General features: G+C 35.7%; 1 protein-coding gene across 2 annotated transcripts in view; it reads right to left on the reverse strand.

Annotated features, from left to right (window-relative positions):
* WASF3 (WASP family member 3) overlaps nt 1-16,002 on the reverse strand; it is a 179,110-nt gene extending 163,108 nt beyond the window's left edge. For both annotated transcript variants that reach the window (XM_012545203.3, XM_031960763.1), the window contains exon 1: nt 15,937-16,002. The gene's annotated coding sequence lies outside the window, so the exon portion shown is untranslated. The remainder of the gene's footprint in view (nt 1-15,936) is intronic.
* Between the last annotated feature and the right edge of the window lie 11,599 nt (nt 16,003-27,601).

The following is a 27,601-nucleotide window of genomic DNA, read 5'->3' on the forward strand; positions in this document are numbered from 1 at the left end:
AAAAAAAAGGATAGCCATGCATTCGTGAGAAATTATAATACATGACATTTTTACAATTGTACAAAAAGTACTTCTTATCACAAAGCTCATTTATATAGTCATTGATTATACTTAATATATATGTCCTTGAGTACCTACTCTGTTCTCAACCTGATGTTAATGGGAAGATGGGAAGATACAAATTTTAACAATCGTGGAACTTACCATCTAAGTAGAACAGTACATAAATACAGATAATCACAAAATGCATTACATTTTAAGTGCCTAAGAGAGTTGCAAATGAAATGCTATATGATTTTCAAGGGGAAAAAAAAGATCTTAAGCAGTGGGGATGAGATCAGGCTTCAAGGAAGAAGGAGCATCTGAGCTGAATTTTGAAGAATGAGTAGGAACTCAACAACCTAAGAGGGAGAATAAGGGTATTATAACCATAGGAAATAGTTTGTGAACAATTTGTGGGTTAGAAAGAAAAAGACTATAAAGTGTGGAAAGGTTACAAATATGAGATTAAGGCTGGAAAGAGGGAGGGGGACTACATCACAGAGAGCCTCAAAGGCCAGGCAAAAAATTTAAACTTTACTTGGAGAGCATTAACTGAAGATTTCTGAGCAGAAGTGATATGACAAGCTATATGTGTGAGAAAGATTATTCAGACAATGATAGTCAAAGAAAATGATGAAATGGGAAAACTTAGGAAGTCAATTTATTTGTACAGGCAGGTATTGGAGTGCAACAGTGATAACAAAGGTAGGTTTATAAGTGAGAAATGTAGGTGTGGAATTAGATAACAGTAGACATAGGAAGAATTAAACTGCCAAGACTGAGTCTAGGGAAAAAGAGAAGGGGGAAGTCAACCAAGTAGTGCACCCTGAGGAATACCCAGATAGAAAAATCAGGAAGAGGATACAGAGCCAACAAAGAAAAGGATATCAAATTACAAAGAAGTATAAGGAAAGATGCTATCTCCGAAGCCCAGGGAAGAGACAGTATGCAGGGAAAAGCTTTAACAGTGTCAGAAGTAAAAGAAAGATCAAGGAGGATAATAATGGCAAGAAAGGCCATTAGACCTAGAAATTAAAAGATGATCAATGACCTTGGAGAAAACAATTTCAGTAAAGAGGTAAAAATAGAAGTCAGATTACAAGGCTTCCAGAAGGCTGTATATGAGGAAGAAATAGAGAAATACAAAACCAAAGTCACTGACATAGACAAAGCATCAGCTTTACTTTATTGCCTTCCTATTATCCTAGGAAAATAAGCTTTGGAATAATAGTAGACCATCTCCAGCAAGAAAACCTTATAAATTTAGATATTCTATATCAGGGTCACATGAAGCAAATTTAAAATTTAGTATTTGCTCTTATTCAAGAGATATAGAATGATTGACAAGACTACTAAATAAAACAATAGAGTTGGTGAGCATTCTTAGCATGTTTGGCTAATGCAAAATCCATGTGGAAGGCTGATTCTAGAAAGTCATAATAACATAATGTTGTCATGATTTGGAGCACATGCTGACATTCTATGACCAGTTTTTGATTTGCTGACCATATAGAAAAAAAGGGTCTTTTGAAAAGCCTCTGGGCTGGAGTAGGGCATGCTTTCAAAAAGCACTAACATGAAAAAAAATTTGCTTTCTCTTCTCAAAGCCTCTTGAGTGTGCCTTTATGTCCCTCCCCACCTCAAGAGCAACATCTGAAGCTAAGAGGACACAGCCTTCTGTTGCTTCTGGTTCTGTTCAGTCCACTCTTTGCAACTTTGAGGTAAAGGAATACTGGAGATGAATACAATCTTGTGTGCTTCAAAAGGTCACTTTAAAGCAAGTCACCAGAAGTCTGGGAGCTAAACACCATGCAGAGATTTGCTAAATGATAGATGGTAAAGAGTAAGTAAGCTCCAACTAAACTTAACAGAGATCAAAGGTAGCCAAAAGGGGCTAGTTATTCTTGATGGAATGAATACCATGTATAAATTATTTTTAAGTTTGAGCCCATTCTCAGATAGTATATAAGAGAGGGTGATTGAGAGAAACATCTCTATTTCTGTTCTTGCCATAGCTTCACAATAAATAATCCTTTATAAAAATTAATTGAGTTCAATGAATTAAAGGAAACTGGGGTGTTAATCACTGATAATTACCAATGGGGGAAAACCATTGAAAGGGGAGCTCAAGCTGATGACATTAGGAGAAGTTCCACTGCCCTCTGAGGTTTCTCCTTGAATCCTAAAAGGGGGATATAACCTTTTTCTGGGGAACCTGAGTTTATCGTGTGCATATAAGTTGGGAAAATAAATTCAGTGTCACTACAATAATTAATGGAATTAATTATTGGAATTATAAACACATGGAATTATATCGGATGCTTTACAAAATACAAGCACAAAATGATCCAAACAACTATGAAGCTTACTTTATTATAAAGTCATCAAAACAATCAAATTTCAATTAACACTTGGAGCAATACTAACTAAAAAGTCTGCATTATAGATGTTAAAACAAGACTAACATAAATATTAGTAGCTCGGGGCAAGTCACTTAATCTCTTTCAACCTATGTTTCCTTACTTGTAAAATGGGGACAATAATAATAATAACGAATATCAAATGATATAAAGTATGCAAAGTGTTTGGAAAACCTTAAAGTGCTATATAAATGCTAAATGATGTTGTTATTGTTATGAAATGATGGTCAAATGCACCTTGGTTAAACCACTTGGTGAAAGCGAAGGTACAACCTTCACTTAGTCTCCCTGCCTCAAGTCTCTCTCACTTTAATCCACCCCCAGTTTTACTACCAAAGTGAAATTCCTGAAGTGAAGCTCTGTTGGTGTCACTCCACTAAGTCTCATCCCCACTCACCATACTCTAGTGGGCCCCTCTCACCTCTAGAATCAGATATCATGCCTCTACTTGGCATTTAAATTCTTCTCACCCTTTTATTCCTCTCCACAAATTTTATGATCCACTTACTCCAACCTGTTTGCTGTTCCTCCTGTCTTTCTTTCCATTTCTTAACCCTCATCAATTCTACTTCTTAATTTACTTAACTTCCTTTAAGAATCAGGTAAAGAAGAACTAGAGTACATTATGAAAAGAAAAATAGGTAATTTTGATGATATTAAGTTTAAAAGTTTTTGTACAAACAAAATCAATGCAGATAAGATTAGAAGGGAAACAGAAAACTGAGGGAAAATTTTTACATCCAAGGGTTCTAATAAAGACCTCATTGCTAAAATATATAGAGAATTTGCTCAAATTTATAAGAATACAACTCATTCTCCAATTGATAAATGATCAAAGGATATGAAGAGACAATTTTCAGATGAAGAATTTAAAACTATTTCTAGTCACATGAAAAAATGCTCTCAATCACTATTGATTAAAGAAATTCAAATTAAAACAACTCTGAGGTACCATTTCACACTATCAGATTGGCTAATATGACAGGAAAAGATGATGATGAATGTTGGAGAGGATACTAATACATTGTTGGTGGAGTTGTGAATTGATCCAACCATTCTGGAGAGCAAATGAAACAATGCCCAAAGGACAATCAAACTGTACATGCCCTTTGACCCGGCAATGTTACTACTGGGCTTATATCCCAAAGAGATCTTAATGAAGAGAAAGGGACCCACATGTGCAAAAATGTCTGTGGCAATTCTTTTTGTGGTAGCAAGGAACTAGAAACTGAGTAGATACCCATCAGTTGAAGAATGGCTGAATAAATTATGGTATATGGATGTTATGGAATATTATTCTTCTGTAAGAAACAACCAACAGGATGATTTCAGAAAGGCCTGGAGAGACTTACATGAACTGATGCTGAGTGAAGTGGGCAGAACCAAGAGAACATTGTACATAGCAACAACAATATTATGTGATGATCAATTCTGATAGACAAAAGCTCTTCAACAGCAAGATGATTCAGGTCAGTTTCAATGATCTTATGAGGAAGAGAGCCATCTGCACCTAGAGAAAGGACTATGGGAACTGAGTGTGAATCACAAAATAGTATTTTCAGCTTTTTATTGTTTGCTTGCATTTTGTTTCTTTCTCATTTTTATTTCCTTTTTGAACTGATTTTTCTTGTGGAGCATTGTAATTGTGGAAATATGTGTAGAAGAATTACACTATTTAACATATATTGGAGGTGGGAGGAAGGGAAGGTTGCTGGAGGGAGAAAAAACTGGAACACAAGATTTTGCAAAGGTGAATGTTGAAAACTATCTTTGTATATATTTTGAAAATAAAAAGCTAAAAAAATTACCTCATGTATCACTTGGGTTCTGCTCAGAAGCTAGTTCTTCTCTTTTAATATTACTTTTTATCTGCTCTGTATATATTATATATACTTAATGTACTTAAGTTATTTTCATAGTTGTCTCCTCCATTAGATTGTGAGTTCCTTGAAGGCAGGAAGGAAATAAGCATTTATTAAAAACTAGTACATTCCAGGACACTTCAGAAATATGATCTCATTTGTTCTGCAAACAGAGATGGGTCTTATTATCATCTTCATTTTACCATGAGGAAACTGAGAAATATAGAGGTTAAATGGTGTGCCCAGAATCACAGAACTACTAAGTGTCTAGAGATAAATTTGAACTCATATTTTTTGACTCCAATACCAGGGCTCTATCCACACTGCTAGCTAGCTGCCTTTAATATAATGACTAAAGGTTGTGTATCCCCAACACTTATTGCAGTGCTTATTGTGTTCAGTCATTTCAGTCAAGTCCAACTGTTCATTGGGAGTGTTCTTGACAATGATATTTGCCATTTTCTTCTTCAGCTCATTTTATAGATGAGGAAGTGAGACAAACAGTGTTAAAGGACTTCCCTAGTAAGTGAAGCCAGATTTGAAGATGAATTTTCCAGATTCCAGATTCTACATCCTATCTATGGTCCACTTTTTAACTACCCGACTTGGCAGATGTAATCATTTAATAAATGTTTGTGGTTTGACTAACATTACATGATTGTTCACAGTACAATATTGTATAATACAAGCTAAAAGAACTAGAGGAGATTAAAGAAAAGAAAAATTATAGAAAGTAGTCAGGGAAATATTCATGGTATTGCTGACATTTTATCTGGGCCCTGGAGTAGTTAATGTTCTCCCCCCCAAAAAAAGAAAATCATTAGAAATCTAGAAAACTAAGGAAAATGATAAAAGCATCTCATTCTAATTTATTTGGGAATTGGCAAGAGTAAGTGACCAAATATATTTATATATAGCTTGAAAGAAACATTCTAGACTAAACCTTTAACTCCCTACAAGGTTTTTCCAAAAATCATCTCAAAATTTCTCAAGGGCAAAAAAAATGTGATTTTTTTTAAACAAATTTTTCTGAGAACAAAAAAATTAGGAACAGACATGGGAGAAAAAACCTTTCTTTAGAACTGACATTAAGTGGTTCAATGGGCTAATGGTCCAAAAACTCAGATAAATTTTGATCTTGATCCTGCAGCTAACTTCATTGTCAATGAAAACTTACTTATACTCTGAATACTGTAGTGTTCTTCAGAAAGCAGAAATAATTATTTAAAGCAATCTTCCTCACAAGGCCATTAAAAAGAATGATTAAATTATGCAAAAGTCCTTCTTACAGATTTGGAATTAGAATTCTCCAGTGAATCAAGGAGTTTGGGGGAGTTTTTTTAGATAAGGTATTTTTTCCCTGTCAAATAAAGTGGGGCCTTGAAAATATATTATGAATTTTATATATATACACATAAATATATATCATACAACATGTGTTAATATATTATGGATTATATAAAACAAGGTTTATTTTTAAAGTAACTTATTATTGGTTTTGCATGTATGCATATATTTTATAAAGTATAAACAAAGTCCATAATAGTTTAAAAAAAAGAGATTCTGACCAGCAGTGATGTCTCAGACTAACTCACAATATTAGTATGAGCAAAACTCCCCTTTCTCTGTGTGTTCTTTTGAGGTTCATCTCTTCCTTTGTATAGAAGAATTAATTGAATCAAAAGCTCTACAAAGCTACTACCTGTACCATAACATAAGAATATAATAAAAATAGTAGTACTGCCAAATGAATTTACTGTGTAGAGCAAGGGAACAGCTCTGGACATTTTCTCAGGCTGTCCCTTGTGCCTGCAATGTTCTATCTCCTCATCTCCACATCCTGACTTCCCTATTTTGTCCAATCCCAACTAAAATCTTTATCTTCCAAAAAAAGTCTTTCCAGTCCCTCACTTCTAATGCCTTCCTCTGTTAATTATTTTCTATTTATCTTGTATGTACAGGTACTGATTGTGTCCCCATTAGACTGTGTGCTCCTCTAGGGCAGAGACTATCATCAGTGGTTCATCCCAGTGCTTAGCACAGTGCCTATGAATGGCAAAGCTTATGGCCTGACTGTCTAATAATGTCCATAAAAAGTTGAAAGCAAGATTTGATATAGAAAAACCTTAGTCTTATATATTTTAATATATATTATTTATGTGATTTATTTTTATTTATATTAAATTTTATAATATATATATAATGATATATATTATTTATATCAGAAGAATAAAGCTGTTTGATACTTGGGTGTTTTTGTGTGCAAGACATATAGTTGTGATATAATACTTTTGTATTAAATATAAATAGAGAACTGTTATAGATACCTAAAAATGATCACACAAAATCTACATAAACACTGAATGAAGATCTCTAGAGATCTATTTGAGTATTTGGACTCCAGAAATCTGAAGTCAGTAGGTATTCAAATGAGAAAATAGTGAAATGCTATAAATGTCACAATCTTAGAAATATTTAAAGTTTTGTAGATAGTTATTAATCATCTTGTCCCACTGGACAAAACATATATATATATATATAGTTATTAAACATTCTGTCTGTCTCACTGGACCCAAAGATATCTGCAGATAATTATTGTCCTATTAAACACAATGAAATTAAAAGTGAAGATTTGCATTCCCAAAAAGACCAAGGGTGAAAAAAAGGAGGCCCATTATCACCACTATCATTCAATATTGTAGAAATGTTAGCTTTAGCAATAAGAGAAGAAAAGAAATTGAAGAAATTAGAGTAGTTGATAAGGGAACAAAACTATCATTCCTTGCAGATGCTATGATAGTATATTTAGAAAATCAACTAAAAAACTACTAGAAGTAATTAACAACTGTAGCAAAATTGAAGATTATAAAATAAACTCACATAAATCATCAGCACTTCTGTATGTTAGCAACAAAGTCAAACAGCAAGAGATAGAAAGAGAAATCCCATTTAAAGTAACTGTAGACAATATAAAATATTTGTGAGTCTACCTTCCAAGGCAAAGCCAGGAACCATATGAATACAATTACAAAACTATTTTCACACAAATAAAATTAGATGGAAACAAGTGGAAAAGTATCAATTGCTCTTGAGCAGGCCAAGCTAACATAATAAAAATGACAATTCTACCTAAATTAATCTATTATTCAGTGCCATACCAATCAAACTTCCAAAAAATTACTTTATGGTGCCAGAAAAAAATATTAACAAAATAAATCTTAAGAATCAAAGGTGAAGAATACCAAGGAAATTAATGGGGGAAAAACCAAAAGCAGGTGGTCTAGCCATACCAGACTTAAAACTGTATTATAAAGAAGTGGTCATCAAAACCATTTGGTACTGGCTAAGTAGTAGTAGATTAGTGGAATAAGGTAGGGACATAAAATGTAGTACTCAATAACTACAGTAATCTACTGTTTGATAAACCCAAGGATTCCAGTTTCACTATTTGACAAAAACTGGTGGGAAAATTGGAAAATAATATGGCGGAAACTGGACATTGTTCAACATCTAACACTCCATACCATGAACCATTGAAATGGATTCATGATTTAGATACAAAGGGTAATACTACAAGCAAATTAGGAAAGCAAATTTAACAGTCTACCTGTCAGATCTTTCGAGAAGGGAAGAATTTATGACCAAATAAGAAATAGAGAACATTAAGAAATCCAAAATACATAGTTTGATTATATGAAATTAAAAAGGTTTTGCCATGCAAAACCAATGCAACCAAGATTAAAGGGAAAACAGAAAGCTCAGAAACAATTTTTATAGTCAGTGTTTCTGATAAAGATATCATTTCTAAAATATATAGACAACTGAGTCAAATTTATAAGAATACAAGTAATTTCCCAACTGATAAATGGTCAAAGGATTTGAACAGTTTTTAGCTGAAGAAATTAAAGCCATCTCTCTAGGCATATGAAAAAATGTTCTAAATTATTACTGAATAGAGAAATGCAAATTAAGACAACTCTGAGGTATCACTTCCCATCTCTTAGATTGGCTAAGATGACAGGAAAAAATAATGATAAATGTTGGCGGGAATATGGGAAAACTGGAACCCTAATGCATTGTTGGTAGAGCTATGAAGTTATCTAACCATTCTGGAGGGCAATTTGGAACTAAGTCCAAAGGGCTATAAAACTGATCCAGCAGTGTCTATAACCCAAAGAGATCATAAAAGAGGAGAAAATGTTTGTTGCAGCTCTTTTGGTAATAGGAGCTGGAAATTGAGTGGATGCCCATCATTTGGGGAATGGCTAAAAAAAATTATGGTATATGAATATTATAGGATATTATTTTTCTATAAGAAATGATAAGCAGAATGATCTCAGAAAAGCCTGGAAAGACTCACATAAACTGATGCTGAGTGAAGTGAGAAGAACCAGGACAATGTACACAGCAACAACATTATGTGATGATCAAATGTGATGAACTTGGCTCTTATCAGCAATGTGGTGATTCAGCACAATTCCAATAAACTTGGGATGGAAAATGCATCTGCATCCAGAGAGAGAACTATGGAGACTGAATGTGAATCAAAGCATAGTATTTTCATCTGTTTGTTTGTTTGTTTGTTTGCTTTTTTCTCAGGATTTTTCCCCTTTTGGTCTAATTTTTCTTGTACAATATGACACCTGAAAATATGTTTAAAAGGATTATACATATTTAATCATCTATCTCAGATTGCTTGCTGTCCTGGGGAGGAAGATAAAGGAAGAAGGGAGAAAAATTTGGAACACAGTCTTATAACAAATAAAGAAACTGAAAAAAAGAGTGGAGACTTAGGATTTCCAACAAGGTCAGGTAGTTTCGAATTGCCTTTCTTTGTTTCTCTAGCTTTTAGCCCAGAGCCTACTATAGATCAAGTACTTAATAAATGCTTGTTGATTAACTGTCAGATTTAAAGGATCCTTAACCCAATAAAAGTGTAAAAAGCTGCACTATGCTGTTAAAATAAAAATGCAGGCATCATATCCAATATTAGGCATCAAAATGTCTAGTAGATTGGTCAGCACCTTGCAGTTACTCAAACACTTGTTAAATGCCTAATATACTTTTCAAAAACCTTCCTATTCAAGGCTCAAGTGGTCTGCTCTGGAGCACAGAGACATCATGTGCTTGCCATGAGAAATTCAATGCCTTACGGAAAACAAATCTGGCTCAAAGAGCCTCTGGATGAATATTAAATCCAAATTTATTTGGAAAGAAAAAAGCATTGCCAAGATTTACAGCTCCAGTACGTCTCTGAGGTCTGCTACCTCAGCAGCAACTTTCTTTCACCCTGCCCTAATTGATAAAGAAAAACAAAGCAAATGCATACTTCAAGAAGTTTAAAAGGGTGGGGTTGTATCCAACTGCATAGAAGGATATAAGGAGAATTAATCTTGGACAAATTTTTATCGAGTGTCTATTGGCCACCTAGAACAAAGTTTCATTGCCATCAACTGAAACTGAACCACATTTCTTATAGGGCAAGATAGTTTTTCTACCCTAGCCAATCAATGAGCACAGAAGCTTATTTCTTGTAATACAATTCTGCTGGGCTCAGTTTGAGTTGTAAAGAGCTGCTCTAAAATAACTTGAAATGGAACAAATACAAGGAGGGAGAAAAGCAACAACTATCAGGAAACAATATTTTAAACATATAATGAAGCATAATTAAAAAAACAAAAAACAAGAAACAAAAAAATCAATAAAACTCTTGCAACCTCAAGAAAGGGGTAAATTTTCTTGTAATAACCTCTAAAGTACTTTCCACCTAAAATCAACCTGGAAGAAAAGTCCCAAAGCTCAAGAAATAACTTAATTACTCAAGAAATAACTTAATTACCTCAATCAGGACATTAACCCAGGACATCTGTATAAGTGTTTTTTTCCCCAATCACACCATGTCAAGGACTTTTGTAAAATTTTTGGAGAGAATGTTAAGTCTGACAGGCATTTGATGGCCACAAATAGCAATCTAAAAACTTGTCTGTAATGTGTGCACAGTGAAAGACAATTCCCTTAGACAGGAAAGGGGGAGGAGGGGAGAGACAGAAGGACAGAGAGACAGAAACATAAAAGAAGAGAGATGAAAAGACAGACAGAAGAGTTGCAGAAGAACAAAGAATTTAAGGAGATTGTGTGGATTGATTCACCATTTATTAGCCATGATCCTGAGTAAGGTATTTAATTTAAATGAGCTTCAGTTTCTCTATCTGTAAAATAAGGATAATGATACTTTGATAATGATACTTTGATAACGATACTTTACAGGACTACATGGAAACTATGGTCTTATTTAAGAGTGAGAATCCCACCTTCTATGGAAAGCTTTTCCTGATCTCTATTAATTCCAGGACCTTTCCTCAGTTGCTTACATCCATTTAAACTTATATAAAGCTTGTTGGTATTCAGTCATCTGCATGTTATCTCTCCCACTGGACTGTGAACTCTTTGAGGGCAGAGACTTTCTTTTTTATTATTATTATAGCTTTTTATTTACAAGATATATGCATAGGTAATTTTTCAGCATTGACAATTGCAAAACCTTCTGTCCCAACTTTTCCCCTCCTTCCCCTTTCCCCCTCCCCCAGATGGCAGGTTGACCAATACATGTTACATGTGTTAAAGTATAAGTTAAATACAATATATGTACAAAAGAATTGGACTTTAAATCAGTGTACAATTAACCTGTGAAGGAAATAAAAAATGCAGGCAGACAAAGATAGAGGGATTGGGAATTCTATGTAGTGGTTCATAGTCATCTCCCAGAGTCCTTTCACTGAGTGTAGCTGGTTCAATTCATTACTGCTCTGTTGGAACTGATTGGGTTCATCTCATGGTTGAAGATGGCCACATCCATCAAAATTGCTCATCACATAGTATTGTTGTTGAAGTATATAATGATCTTCTGGTCCTGCTCATTTCACTCAGCATCAGTTCATGTAAGTCTCTCCAGGCCCTTCTGAAATCATCCTGCTGGTCATTTCTTACAGAACAATAATATTCCATAATATTCATATACTACAACTTATTCAGCCATTCTCCAATTGATGGGCATCCACTCAGTTTCCAGTTTCTGGCCACTACAAAGAGGGCTGAGGGCAGAGACTTTCTAATGCCTTTTTAAATTTTCACGGGGCTTAGCACAGTTCCTGACACATGCTCTAAAAATGTTTATTGACTAAGTTATCATTTTGTGACAAAATTAAGCATTTTTCAGGATCTGTTACACACAGCATGAAGCTAAATGATGTGGGAAATATAACAGGATCCCTTCTCCCAAAGAATTCACATTCTAGTTACAGTTCTGAGACTTATAAATGCAAATAACAAGAAGATATAAAGGTTTAATCAAGAAAAACCAAGACTGCACAAGACAGTGAATGATTAATTCCCAAATTAATCTTTCAGACAGTAATTGCCACAGGAGGTCAGATAAGGAGAGTGGAGATTCTGAGAGATATGAACAGGGTTCTATGAGTAGAACAATAGGTTCTGAGGAGTATACCAGGTTCGGAATCAAGGCCCTGGGAAACAAGTCTAAGATCCAGACCCTTAAAAAAAAAAACAAGGAAGAAATAAAAGACACTTTTAAAAAAAGGCTGAAACTTGAGAAAGAAAAGGAGAAGAGTCCCCAAAGAGAAAAGGAGGCTATAAAAGAATAAAAGTACAAGTTCTAAAAAAGAAGATGCCAAGAGCAGATCTGGCTACGAATAAGAGAAAACTACTCTTGTCTCAAGATATTTTTTTCCCTCACATAGAATAGAGGCCCCTGGGACCAAATCCTGAGAAAAGGACTAAGCCATGAGACAAGTAAGCCTTAAGAGAATACAACACACTAGCACAAAAAGAACTGGACCTAAGAGAGGAGAACTCACTGAGAATAAAATTACCATTCTCCCAAGAGAATCTTAACACTGGGAAAGAATAGGTTCTGGGACAAAGGTCACACTCTGAAAAAGGAAAGTTAGCTTTGAGGAACATGAACAGAACTTTGGGGAGGGGAGCACTTCCAGGAGAGGAAAATAAGATCTGGGAGAGCAGACACTCAGAATTGAATTAAGTGAAGACCAGGAGAGAAGAAAAATAGAATTTCTTGGAGACTGAATCTTAAGTAAGGAAGATAGGTCTTGGTAGTAGACAACAATCTTGGGGAAAATAGCAGAATGTTTGAAGAAGATGACTAAAAATGAGGGGAGGGGGTTTCTAATAAAACAGTACAGGTATTTTTGAGCTTCATCTACAATGCAATCATCTATGAAAATGAGAGACAATGATTATAAGAAACAAGCTCTTGAAATGTTGCTCTATTTTGTGAGTGTGTACTTCAAACAAAACTAAAACCTTTTTTGACCTGGAAACTGGGACAAATCTGAAAAAGGACCACCATAATTAGCATATAACTTTGTCTCAAATTATATTATTGAATAAATTATTTTATTCATGAAATTATTTTAACTAAGATGTTCCTATATAACTTCTAATATGCCTTATTTGCCATAGACAAATTCATTTAAATGCTCCAGGAACACTAAAAATGTAAATATAAAAATGTCACTGACAGTAGAGTTTAACATGATCACTTTTCAAAGCTGTACTTTGAAAACATTTTTTTGGTATTAAAAAAAGTGTCTACACTTTGTGGCAAGTCAATTAATAACAAACATTCATTTCAAGAAAAGAAGTGGAAGAATAGTTGTGACTTTCAAAATTATCAATGGCAAACTCTTTGAGGATTTTTTTTTATCTCTAAAACAAGTCTCTTTTCTACCAGCAAATGTCAACAATGTTTTAAGTCAATATGAAGTAAGCCAGAATATAAGTACAATAAGTTGGGAAATAAACTTTCAACCAAATTACTCTTATTGGAGAAGGGATCCTGTTATATTTCCCACATCATTTAGCTTCATGCTGTGTGTAACAGATCCTTAAAAATGCTTAATTTTGTCACAAAATAATAACTTAGTCAAAAAGTTTTAAGCATATAAATGCTACACAATAATTTCAAGAACTCATTATTTGCTTACTTGCTTAAGGAAATCTGAAAAGTATAGGAAAATACCATAGTGATTGTTGAAGCTATTAAAATGGTGTAGGTAGGGGTGGGAGGTAGGGGAAAGATAGAATAAAGCAAACTGGAAAAGTCTAGGGGAAAGGCCAGGGACAGCTCTCTTTTGTTTAACTTCTCAAGAAGATAAAAGAATTGGTTTGCAAGAATTACTACATTGTTACACTGCTAGAGAGGCAAAGTTGAATAACTTGTATATAAAGAAACAAGAAACTAATATTCAATACAAATAGCCTTACAAGTATACTGAAAAATAACTACTCTCCATGATGCATAAAAGATTTCTGTTATGATGACCATAAAATAACAGAAAATTTTAAAATGCATATTTTAGTCAAGGAAATCACAGTACTTAAGTAATTTCAAATGTTCCACCTCATAATAAATATGGATTCTATATGGGTTAAGTATCAGTGCCCTTTAAAATATATTTTGCTCATCTCTTCAAATTCCTATACAAGTCAGATGAACTGATCCTTATTATTTTTAGCTTTTAAAATGGTAAGGATAAGACAAAACTTTAACATAAAGCCAAAATAGGGCAACAATCCACCCATCACAGTCTAACATAATGGCCGGCTCAGAAAGGAAAGAATCCAACCCCAAACCGATCTACTATTCCAGGTTGATAATAACTTTTGTTCTTTTGACAGTTTTGAAACTAACCCAAGCGCGACTATTGAGACTGGGGAGAAATCGCCATTGCCCGCAAGTACCCGAGACAGGGAGGGAAAGTCCTCCTTGGCAGAATAAGAGATTTTTCCACTCGCTGAAGCTTCAATGCTGTGGCGGAAGATTCAGGCTCCCCACCCCCACCCCGGGCCCCCGTAGAGAAAGTCTCCTGGGGATTATCAATCAAAGCAACACAGCTCCCTGGCTAGCCAGGCTCTCCTTCATCCCTTCAACTCCAGGCTTTGCAGGCTTTCCCCAAAAGCCTTCCTACCGTGTCCGAGAACCGAGCATTGTTACTGAGCTGAGAGTTACTTGGCGACCCAGGCCAGGGCTCTCTGGAAGGTTGAGGGATGGGGGTGGGGAGGGGGCCCCACAGGCTAGCGGGCACGAGGGCTAGCGACAGCAGCGGGCATAGGAGGGTAGGCTGGAGCAAAGTGCTCGGATTTGTGAACCGAGCAGAGGAGCCAGGACGGAGGGCAGTGACCTGAGCTGCAAGGAAGGAGCAAGGAGATGGGGGTGGGGGAGGAAGAGACACCCCTTAACAGACTAGGGGGAAATGGAGTAGGAGAAGGATTTACTAAGCAGACACTATGGGGAGGGAAGCAGATGGCGGGCAGGCAGAGGGATGGAAATCAAAACACCTGGAGGGAGGTGCGGGGAAAGCCAGACAGTAGGACTTTAGGAATAGAGGGTAAGGGAAAGGTGGGGAGGGGGGGGAGGTCTGGAGACGCTCTAGAGGTGGGAGAAAAAGCGGAACGAGAATTAAGCAACTGCCGGAGCAGGAAAACAGGGAGAGGAAAGAGCTTAGAAAAAACACGTTGTAAAACAGCTCCGAGTGAAAGATACCAGGAGCCTAGCTGCTGGGGACGAGGTGGATGAGCCTTTCAGAGATAAGAGGAAAGGAGTTGGTCCCTTTGGAAGGGAACAGAAGGAGCCTGGCTGCAGGACAGGTGATGGAAGAAGACTCGATCCAATATTAGGCGGCAGGAGTCTTCATGCATTTGATGGAGAGGAGCGGGTCCCAGGGGGAGAGAGTAAGAGTCTGGCTGCCAGAGGATGTAGAGAGAGTAGAGGAATGGGTCCAGGGGAAGAGGGCAGGACCCTAGCTTCGGGGTGGGGGTCTAAGAGGACGGATCCACAATGTAAAGAGAAGGAACCTGAGGCAAGGAATACAGTGGGTCCAGGGAAACCGAGCAGGAACCTGGGGGCAAGGGTGGAAGGGGAGGAAGATTGGAGAGGAGAACGGGTCTAGGAAAAGAGCAGAAGCCTGGCGGCAGGGGATGGAAAGGAGTGGGTCCAGGGGAAGGAGAATGGGAACAGGGGTCGAGGGGGAGGGGAGACTGGAGGAGAAGAGTGGGCCGAGAAAAGATCGGGAGCCTCGAGGCAGAGAATAGATAGGAGTGGGTCCGGAGGAAGGGAGAAGGAGCGTGGCTAACGGGGCGAGGGGAGAGGACCAGTCGAGGAAGAAGAGAGAGGCACTGGGCTGCAGGCAGGGGTGTGGGCGCCCCCCCAGGCAGGCGGTCAGAGGAGCGGGCAGCCCGGAGCTCCGGCCCATGCAGGGCATCTGGAGGCGCCCTGGGAAGAACAAGGCTGAGGATGCAGCTTCAGCAGCTTCGGGCAGCGGGGAGCACTAAGGTCCCTCGGGGGGCTGCGGACAGACGGTCGGCGCCGAGGCCCGAGCCAGGCTCCCCCGTTAGCCCGGGCCCCGGAGCATGGCCGACCGGCGCGAGGAGGAGGAGGAAGGCAGAAAGCACTAGGGTCCGAGGGCCCAGCTCCAGCTCTTGCTCCAGCCCCGGTCCCCATCCCGGAGGAGCCGCAAACCTCGAGAAGGAAAGGAGGGGACACAGAATGATCAAGGACTCCAGCTCGCACTCACCGACTCCTCCACGTCTTCTTCATCCCCTCTGGTCGCAGCCGCCAAGCCCGCGGCCGCCGGGAGCCCGCCGCATCCCCACCGCACACAGCAGCAGCAGCGCCAGCCACCAACGCCGCCACCGGCCTGGCCACAGCCACAGCCACGCCCCCTCCAGTCCCTCCCAGTGAGGAGGGGGCTCTGGCCCTCGAGGAGGAGGCGGGGAAAGTGAGGGGTGAAGGGGACAGAGACGCCCCCTCTGCCAACCAAAGCCCACTCGCTGGCCTGCTTCGCTCTGATTGGCGATGTCCTTGGCCAATCGCCGACTTGTGAGAACCACGGAGGGAGCTGCTGCTGGGGTGTAGGTCACAGACCTCTTTCCACCCCCATATGTGGGTATAGCTGAAGCTTAAAAAGCTCTTACCAAGAGGAAAGGTGAGGGTCAGGTTGGTCCTGAGCACTGCCAAAGGGTAAAAAAGAGCTCAGGTAATTGGTAAATATGTACCTACTACAGTCACTTGTATTTCTCCTTAATCATTTCCATTTATTGGCGATTTCTGGGAATTTACACTAACTGGACTTTTACGGTGAAAGCAAATCTGAGCTGCAGATTTAAAGATGTTGCCTGTTCTTTTGGTTTCCTGTTACCAATTTTAAATTCTTCCTACAAAAATCTTTTCAGCTTCAATCTATGATGATTTATTCTTTTCTAATCGTTAACACTTAAATACTTCCATCTCAGATTCAGTGGTTCAGATATGGTCAAGCCATATATTATCATGTTAAATGTACGATAGCTCTTAAATTATCCAAGCCAAATTCTATGACTATCAGTCACAATGTTTGCTAATCCCAGTTTCGACAAACTGAAAAAGGCCATAAAAACTCCTAGGTCTATTGTTAGTATAAAATCCAAACCTGCCCATATGCACTCTTTTTATTTCTTGTACCTTTTTTATTTTTTGGTTTTGATTATGTAAAGCAAATCACAGTGTTATTGCTTATCTTATTAAAGAACTTCTGAAAAAAAAAATCGTTCTGAGTAAAATGTCTGAAGGTATTGAACTTTAAGCCCTTTTGCAACACTTTAAGCCCTTTTGCAAATAGTGACTGATAACAGTAAATGATTACTGAAAACTAGCACAAACCTTAGAGATAATATAGATTGAAAGAATTAAATTATCAGGACAGCTCAGTGTCAAAAGCCTGCACTATTTTCAGTGTTTTGTTAAATCTGGGCAGGATTTTTTCCATTTGTAAAATTAATTAGTCTTATTGAATGGAACACTGCTTGTTTTCAATTCAACAAACATTTATTCAATGAAAGACACAATCTTAGGTACTCAGTATCCCAAGCTTCAAGCAACTTACAGTACAAATTAAATTATGATAAATTACCTAGCAGATGTAAATGTGGCATAGAAAGTTGAGCTTTGAAGGGAAAGAATCAAGCTGTGGCCAAGAGAGGAAATCCAAAAATCCATTCAAGGCTTGGGAAAATTCAAGGAGTTTTGGTTTGAGTTTTATTTGTTTTGTTTGGGGGGAAGGGCTGAAGAATGGAAAACAAGATCAGAGAAAATAAGTTTTATTTTGGATATGTTGATTTGATGTGTTTAAAGGCCATCTAAAGTGTCATTCAAACCTGACTATATTTCAACTCTAATAAAGAAAACATTACCTGTAGAATAGTGTGGTTAACCCTGATTTATTTTACTTCTCTATCTTTACTTCAGGCTAATATTGTCATATTACAAATCCCTTAATCCAGTTTTGTGAAATAGAGACCTATAAAAGTTAATAGAATTGCCAGAAAACAACCCCCTTTCCAGGTCAAATTTTTTATCTAGCCCATGAACTTATTACAAGAATTAGGCAATTTTGAATTTCATTCAAAACTGTATTTTAGCCTAAATTTTTTTCCTCTTTTTTTTCTTTCTTTTTGATTGAATCTTTCTTCAACTGATATCATTAGGATTATTTAGATTCCTCTATTTATGGAAAGTATTTTGTTCTTTAAAGATTTAAGTCTGTAACAAGGGTATTTCATTACGAAGAAATTTGAGATCACAAAACAAGCATTAGGTATATTTAATCCCATGGTAGTTTTGTTTAGAATCAGAAAGAATTATTGAGTTCAGATCCTGCCTCTAAAACTAAAATGCATAACTTCCAAGGGAGTCATTGTCAGAAAGTTCCCTAGGACCCAATTCTCCACTATATCACAGATTGTTATCTCCATAGACTGAGGGAGTTTCGTATCTAAAAGAGCTCCCCTAGCTCAATAAAATTGCTTCAAGTATTTTTAATGTATTTTATTGATATCTTTTGCTTTTAAAATACCTTCCTTCCTTTCCCAATATACCTCTCTCTACTCCTCTAGAGAACCATCTCTTACACAAAGAATAAAACATAGTTCATCAAAATTAAATAAAGCATATAAAAGTCTGACATTATATATGGTATTCCATACTCATAATTCCCCTTCTCTGTTAAAAAAAAAAATGAGTGAGATAAGTTCTCATCTCTCTTCCTGAGTTCAAGGCTGACCAATATAATTCTGCAGAATTTCATTTTGGTGGTTTTTTTGTTATTGTTGTTGTTTTGTTATTTCCATTTATATTATCATTGAGTTTATTGTTTTCCAAGTTCTCTTTTTATGTATTTCTATAAGGTTTCTCATTTTCCTATTTTCATCTTGATTAGTTTTTTAGAGCAAAATACATTTTCATTACATTTATGTATTATAGCCCATTTAGCTATTTCCTAATTGATGTCCATTCTCTTTGTTTCTGTTCTTTGCTGTGACAAAAAAAAAAGTATCACTGTGAATATTTTGTTGTGTATAGGGCTTTTCTTTTTATCATTAATCTCCTTGAGGTGTATTCCTTGCAGTGGGTCAAAAGACGCAGGTATTTTTGACACTTTCTTCACATAATTCTTTTATAGCATGTTTTAAGAATAGGAGAAATATTCCTAGTGATTAGCAATAGAAGTAGTATGGTTGTGTGGGACCAGAAAGAGAGGGAAAGGCAATGAAACAAATATATAAGACCAATAGGCATTCCCCAATAGATAAAGAGTTAAAGGATCTCTGCAGTCCTTGAAAGAATCAACACAAGCTATTAACAATTTTTTTTAAAAAGGTCCAAATTCTAGCAATAAGAGAAATGCAAAATGTTCTTATTTCATCACCCATGAACCTTATTTTTTTTTTTACACCATATTCATGATGTTACATTGTAAAGAAGAAAGAAGGTATCTTCATCAGTATCATGATATGTCTTTGAAATTTGGCAACATTCCTTTTTCATTATTTTGTAGTGGTTGTTGTTTTTTTTACACTGCTAATTATGTATGTTTTTTGTCTCTTCTTACATCACTTTGTATTGATTCATATACATTTATCTGTTCTTCTCTGTACTTATTATATGCTTACATTATTTCTTTCAGATTGAGAAAAGAGGCAGGGGACCTATATGTACAAAAATATTTTATAGCACAATTATGGTAACAAAGACCTAAATGTACAAAAGAAACCATAGCATTTTTGTGGGAAAAATTAACTAGAAATTAAATCAGTACATAACTGGAGAATGACTGAACAAATTATGACATAAATATAATGGAATAACATTGTTCCATAAATAATGGAAAGAAGCTGCAATTTAGAATAATCTAGAAAGATCTATATAAAGTGACACAGAATAATTTGAATGGAATCAGGATAACAATTTATACAGAGATTACAATATAAAATAGGTGGGACAGTGAATAGACTGCTGGGCTTAGAATTAGGAAATTCAAATGCTACTTTAGATGCTTACTAGTTGTGTGGGAAAGTTACTTAACCTCAGTCTGCTCGGTTTTCTTATTTGTAAAAATGCAGATAATAATAGCACCTACTTCCCAAGAGGTGGTTATGAGCATTAGATAATAGTTGTACAATACTTTGTAAGTCTTAAAGCATTATATAAATGCTGGCTATTATTATTAATGTAAAGAAAATTTTGAAAAACTGAAATACTTTGATCAATGTATTCAATGATTATGACCCAAAAAAAGTGAATAGCCTTCTTCTACCTCTCTACAGAAAAAGAATAGAATAGAAATGCAGAAGGAGACATACATTTTCAGAAAACGACCAATGTTTGGATATGTTTTGCTAGACCAAACTTATATGGGGAAGGGAAAAAATGGAATTGTATAGGTAGGAGAAAGAAAGAAAGAGCGGGGGAAGGGAGGGAGGGAGGGAGGAAGGAAGGAAGGAAGGAAGGAAGGAAGGAAGGAAGGAAGGAAGGAAGGAAGGAAGGAAGGGAAAAAGGGACAGAGGGATGGAGGGAGGGAGGGAGGGAGGGAGGGAAGAGAAAAAGAGGGAAACAAAAGAAGGAGGGAAGGGTGAAGAAAAAAAAAGTCAATAAAACCTTTTTAAAATCCACAAAAGATAGCAGAAAAAAGTTCCAAAAGGAAACTCAATCAAAAAGTGCAGTTTTATTATTTTATTACATATAATAATATATATTAAAAATAATAAATATAAATATAATAATAAATTATAATAAATACAATATAAAATAATAAATGAGTGTAATATAAATAAATATATTAAATATAATATGTTTAAGAAGTTCACAAATTTATCTACAATCCTATTTTTCCATTTTTATATAATAAAACATCTGTGTCAAGTTTATATTTTTAAGTAAATGAATAATGTGAAAATATTTAGGCAGTAGAATCAATCAATTGTGTGAAATATATAATACATATTCATTTACACCAAAAGGTACAGAATGATTACATAACCTTCCACTCTGGGAAACAGTTTACAAATTTAAAAAAATAATAATAATAGTGAAAGCTAATGGGAAGAATAGTTGCCCTCATTTTCATAATTTGACAGGTAAAATCTGAAATAACTAAAGAAACTCAAGCTTTCAAGCATGTGGGTTTATGAAGTAAAATGCCAATTGCATAACAGACCTCTTCAGTTTGGCACTGGACCCCATATACAGGGGAAGACATTTTTGTGTATTAAAAGAAAATAACAGAATATAAATTAGAATACAAGATTAGGTAATATGATTTTTTTTTTAGTTTAAGGACAGATGATGGATTTCCCAAGGTGAAAGGGAGGAAGAGTGAATTTCACTTGAGATGGGAATAGGGCAAGTGAGGTTTGAGGTATTTTCTTTCCCAGAATTGGGAGATGTTGATTAATTGTATTCATCTTCATTTTGAGAAACAATAGATGGCTTATATTGTTTATTTTCCCATGAATGATTTGTGGAAAAACAAGATGGAGAATTATAAAGGTGGCAGCACAAGATGAAGTCTGTGTTCATGGGATAAAATTAGATTGGTTCTCTTGATTCCCATACCAGTCCAACTCTATTTTGTAATTGTTTTGGCTTTCACTTCATGTTATTACTAAGCACTTCACAAATACTAGCCCACCTGGCTTTTCCAAAGCCACCACTGGGGAAAAAAAATAGATGTGACAATGCAAAAGCAAAGAAATTGGCAAAAGGTATGATTTTGTGCAACACCATTTAGATACAATATGCATGCACACACACAACACACACACACACAGACACACACACAATGTTCAGAAGGGGTAGGAGAGAACATGTTATGTAGCTCTCAGTATATAATTTGTAACACTATTATCATTTGGAAAAGCAGTATTTCATATGCCTTATTTTTAATGCCAAATACTCATTTTTTTCCATATTTGTCAACATAAGTCATTCTGAGAATTGATAAATGAACCTAACATTTTAATGAATGATTTATAATGTCCTAGTCTCTAGACTGCTGATGGCAGAATGATTTCTGCTGTTTTCAAGGTTGAAACAGTTTTCAGAATAAAATGACTTTCCTTTCGTCCTGACTTCATTCACACTGGGGAATAACTTCTGTTTCTATATATAGGTCATTGATTTAGGAAAACTTAGGTATATATAGGTAGAGGATACCCAAAGTTTGTTGTCAAGTGGAGAAGTTAAACTTCTAAAGTTACTAATTACATCCCCCTTGTGTCCCACTGGGAAAATTTGCTTTTATCTTGTTGTTTAGCCATTTCAGATGAGTCTGACTCTTTGTAACCCCATTTGAGGTTTTCTTAGAGTGATTTGTCATTTCCTTCTTCAGCTCATGTTACAGATGAGGAAACTGAAATAAAAGGGGTTATTGGTTGTTTGACATCACTATAAATGGTATAGATGATGTCTTTTGACTCACACTTAAAAGTGGATTTAAATGAGGTAGATAGAGTTGCACAAAGTCTTCAGTCTCCCTCTCTTTTCCAGAATCATTGCAGTTTAGTGGGTCAGGATGACTGGGGATGGCTTGGGATGCAGTAGTTTAACCAGGCACTCCCTAGCACCTGCTTCCATCACCTTCATGACCCTATGGAATACATTATGTACATTCACCTATTCTGTTGGGGGAAGTCTTCACTTGCTTGGGATAGACTTCCCCTAACTCACCAGTGGTTTGGAGGCCCATCAGTTAGTATCCCATCTTCTGAAAAAGTTTTATCAGGGTGGAACCACTGTGTTTGTTTCAACTTCTTGGAGCTATAGATGAGAAGTAGGTGGCAGGTGAACACCAAAGGAGAGAGCAGCCCTCGGACCAGAAATGCTAGTCTCCCCTGAATACCCCATATACCTCAAACAGGGTTAAGTAAATTGTCCAGGGTCACAGAGCTAATGTAGCTGGGGCTGAGTTTGAACTCCTGAGTTCTGACTTCAGAACTGGCCCTCTATCTACTGGGCCCTCCAGTAGCTACCTGCTCTTATTTTAGGATTATAGAAATTTGGTCCCATAACCAGAAAGGGAAGGACTATTTTAGTCTTTCTTTGTATCTTCCTGTTTCACTTAGCACAGTGTTTCATTTACAGATATTTAATAAATATCTGTGTTGACTTAATAAAGAACAAAGTAGTTTAGAAGCAAGAGAACTAAATTGGGAGTCAGTAGATATAAGTTCAAAGATAAGTAGATATCTTTTTACTATCTGTGTGAACTGAGGGTAACTCATTTATCCTTTCTGGCCTTTAGTTGATTAATTTGCAAAATGAAAAGTCTGGGCCAAGATGATTCCTAGTGTCCCTTTCGGTTCTAAATCTATGATCAAGTCTTTATTTTTTTGTTCCATCTTTGAACTCTTTCATTATTCAGAGTGTGTACCACACAATTAAATCCTCAAATCCTATTTTATATTCTCTGTTATTGTCTTTGGATAACATGAACAAGGAACTATGTCATACATCTCTCTATAATCCCCACAGTACCTAACACAATACAAAACTAAAGCGATTGGTCAATAAGCATTGTTGACTAAATAAAACACAGTCCTTGAAACCTAACTATGCTGTAATTTGGTTTTTCCAGAAATTTTTTAGCAGGGTCCAAAATGGCCTCTCATTAGTCTTAATACCAGCCTTGTTGAAGTGAGAGCCATGGATAGACTTACTTTAAAATACCCCACAGATATGATTATCTAGGTAACCATGAACAAATGTTTCCTGAGGTTTTTGATATAGCTGCTGCTGCTGACTTTCCTTTTATTTAAGAAGATTATTATATGCAAATGAATTTGCAAGGCAAGATATAGAAACTTCTGAAGATGACTAAGGATAATTTTATATCTCTGAATCCTTAAGCCTTCCTACCTCCTATGTATGTGGGATGTAGCTTTTAAATAACATATATTTGAAAAGATTTATTTTCTAATTTTTAAGTTGTACAAGTGTTTTACAAAATCAAACACTCCTTTCTTCCTGGGACTAGGTTGATATGGCAACATGCAAAGAGAAAGCTAGAGCTAGTGACTTTTAGTAACTGCCTTATTTGTAGTTATATGAAGACAGCTGAGCAATCTCTCACATGAAAAGAAACCCCACTTTTCCAAATTCCAGAATCCTTGAATATATAATTTATAATTGAATTATAATTCAAAAATAACTTTCAAGCTTGTAAATGTACCAACATTTACTCCTTTTTTCCCCTAACTGGTCACACTTAAGTAAGTTTCCAAAAAGGTTTCCAAATATAAAATGGAGAAGTTTCATTCCTTACTTTCCAAGTGGCTCCTCAAAGAGAGATGGTATTATCACAAAATTTTTTTTCCCAAGAGAAATAAAAGGTTTGACTATTTGTTTATATATTTATTTATTTGTAGTCTATATCATTTATATTGTTTATATAATTTATTTATAGAATAATAAAACACTAGATTTAGAGAGGAAAGGGATAAAAGACAGAGGGCATCTAGTCTAATCCCTTCTTTTTACAGAGACTAACACAGTGGTAAAGTGTCTTTTTCAAGGTCACACAGGTATCAAATGGGAAAATCAGCATTTAGATTCAGGTCCTGCCATTCATTCCAAGCCCAGGATCCTTTGTACTGCAAAATGTTATATCTTTTGTATTCTCCTTTGACATCACAATGTCTTAAACACAAAAATAAGGACTATCTTTTTAAATTTAATAGCATGTCATAAAAATTATGAAGTATTTCACATTAGGAACTAAGTGCCTCATTTGGGGAAAACTAAGGAACAAAGAATGGTTATTAATTAAAATAATATAATTAGTCTATATAAGAAATCAAATTATAAAAGTACAATAATTGTCATTATTTTTGACATGTTCATTTGTACTTGTTTTCAATATGAAGTGAAACAATAACTATAAATTTCTCAGAACCCATGAACTAATTTAGCGCCAGAGATAAATCTTCATAAACACACTTCATTTACTCCTGTATTCTTTTGAAGGAAAGGCTCTATTTTTATCTCGGAGAGAATTTTTCTTTGCCATTCAAGAGTGATAGGTAGACACATATACATACACATCCAGAGGCAGGAGGAAGGAATCAACATAGCCAGGAGAAGTACTAAGCATGCTAAGTGAGCCTCAGAATACACAACCAGGAGGGAATAGTTAACATAAAGAAGCCTCAAACAACTAAAGAAATCTTTGCCTAATCACAAAGAATTTGCTCTATTCAATATCTTGGAATCATGTACCCAAATGGCAACTGGTCTTGCCAAGAAGATGTAATGTTATTACTTTCATTACACTGAGAAAATCATAGCAATGATTGTTCAGACCCATATTCAAGAATGCCTAAGAAGTGGGGGAGGAATCAGAATTTAGTAGAGTGAATTTAAGACATACATGAGGAAACTAAGAAACAGGGATGTTAGATAAGTCCAAGACTGCATAAGAATAGATAAGATACCAAGGGTTTAGTTTCCAGGACAAGCAATCAGTCAACATGTATTTATTAAGCACTTGCTATGTGTTAGGCACTGTAACAATGCAATAAGAATTCAAATTTATTTTCGCAAGTAAAACAGAAAGACAGTCCCTGCCCTCAAGGAGCTTACATTTTAATGGAGGAAGATAACTCCAAAAAAAAAAAAAAAAAAAAAAAAAAAAAAAAAGGAATATACAAGGGGGAAGGAGGTGTATAATGTTCTTCTCTAAAATATAATGTCCTCTGTGAGTGAGTTTCTTAGGGGGCTTCTGGAGGCAGCCTTAATTTCAGTTCAATGTAATTGCCCGGAATGCAGCCAGGAGTTAAAGTCCAAATCCTTTATATCCTTTTAAGTCTTGTCTCCTTCCTTGGGCCTGGTTAGCTTTCTTAGAAGTTCTCTCCTTGGTTCCTGTCACTAGTTCTTTGCTTCTGCCAGCTTCAGCCTCTAGTTCCTTCTGAGTCTCTAGCCAGCACAAAGGTAGAATATGGGATGAATCTGACTCTGCCTCCAAGAGTGGGCTTGTGTGTTAGTGGGCTTATCTCTTAGTGAGCTAAGATATCTAAAATAGGGGCACCCACAGTTCACAACAAATAAATGGTCAAAGAATAGGAATAATTTTCAAAGAAGGATAAACAAGTTGTTAATAATTAAGTAAAAGATCTTCTACTTTACTAATAAGCAAAGATACAAATTAAAATAATTAAAACAACATCCATCAAATTGACAAAAATAATTAAAAGCTTAGAAACTCGGTATTGGCAGAATTTCAGAGAAATAGGTATACTCATTTATTGCCAGTGGAATCATAAACTACTGGAATATTTTTGGAAATCAGTTAAGACTGTACTGCATTAAAGATGCAAAAAGTCATCATACTTTTGGTTTCACTGTTAAGAAAATATATTATCAAATGCTATAATTTTAGAATGCTATCAAAAATAATTTTAAGAGATAGCCATTCAAAGATTGTTTTTATTATTTTATATTGTATAATGCATAATATATTATAATTATGAAATAATACATTGTATATTGTATAATATATTGTAATTATAAAATAAAATAATATTGGAAGTAACCTAAATGTCATAGCATAAGGGAATGGTTAAATAAATTGTGGTAGATAAATGTTATGTAATGGAATAATATGATTTAGACTTGTAAAGGGATATAAAGAAACCCAGAAAGACTTTTGTGAAAATAATGAGTAATGAATAAAAAAATCAGAGTTGGAAGGAAGAAATGCCAACAAAGATGGTCCTGTAAGAGGAAAGATGAATGAAAAGATAAAGAAATCTAATAAGGTAAGACTTAGTGACTAAAGGGTTGCTATGACATTTTACATTTTGAAATTTTATTCAGTTATTTCCATTTTATCTGACTTTTGGTGACCCTGTATGGTATTTTCTTGGCAAAGATAGTAGAGCAGTTTGCCATTACCATGTTTAATTCATTTTACATTTGAGGAAACTGAGGCAAACAGGGTTAAGTGACTCGAAGACTAGCATTATCCACCAAACCACCTAATTGACCCATTTGAGCATGTGAGTCTCTCAGGCAACCTACTCCAGCTCTAAAGCAGTAAAGTAAGGCTCAGAAAGATTAAGTAACTTTCCCAATCATTATAGAGACAATAAATGTCAGAGACAGAATTTGAAGCCAAGTTTTCTCATTCTAGAACTACCGATTATATTTATTGTGCAACACTGCCTCATTTCAGATACAAAATAAGTTTAATTGTATTGGTATTTGATATTAATTTTATGATAAATTATCAAAATAAGATGTAATAAATAATAAAAATAAGTAATTTTGCATGGCTTTTTATAGATTGTAAAATGATTTTCATATGTCCCTTCCTGGTCTGAATTCATGCAAGAATCCTGTCCTTTTTAATCTTGTGTCCCCAGAGCCTAAGTCTTGCAAATTACAGGAACTTAATAAATGTTTCTTGAATTGAATGCATTACATCATTTGACCTATTCCATTGAATTATATGTAAATGCACAACTAAATATGCTAGTAGTCAAACAATCATTGTACTGAGGTAGGTTTGTGAGAGTAAGAAAAAATCCAAATGTAATTCTGCCATAACTTGCCCTACAAATTAGTATTATAGTCCATATTATCTACTCTGTAGAGAGTCAATTAATAAACATTTGTTAAATATCTGATACGTGTTATGCCCTGTGCTAGATAGTGGGAATACAGACGCAAAAGTGAAGCAGTCTCTGCTCTAAAAACAGTTTTCATTGGTTGGAGGTAGGAAGAGAAGGAAGACAGGAAAGAACATCCTTACATCTAACTTTTGGAAGCTATTCCTGGGCTCACAGAGATGGTATCATAACTGGATGTGGGGGTCATGGAATTATGATTTGTTATCAGTAAATGTTTGATTTGTATAGCTATTTTATATA

Source organism: Sarcophilus harrisii, chromosome 3 (assembly GCF_902635505.1).
Source record: "Sarcophilus harrisii chromosome 3, mSarHar1.11, whole genome shotgun sequence".
NCBI classification, from domain to species: Eukaryota; Metazoa; Chordata; class Mammalia; order Dasyuromorphia; family Dasyuridae; genus Sarcophilus; species Sarcophilus harrisii.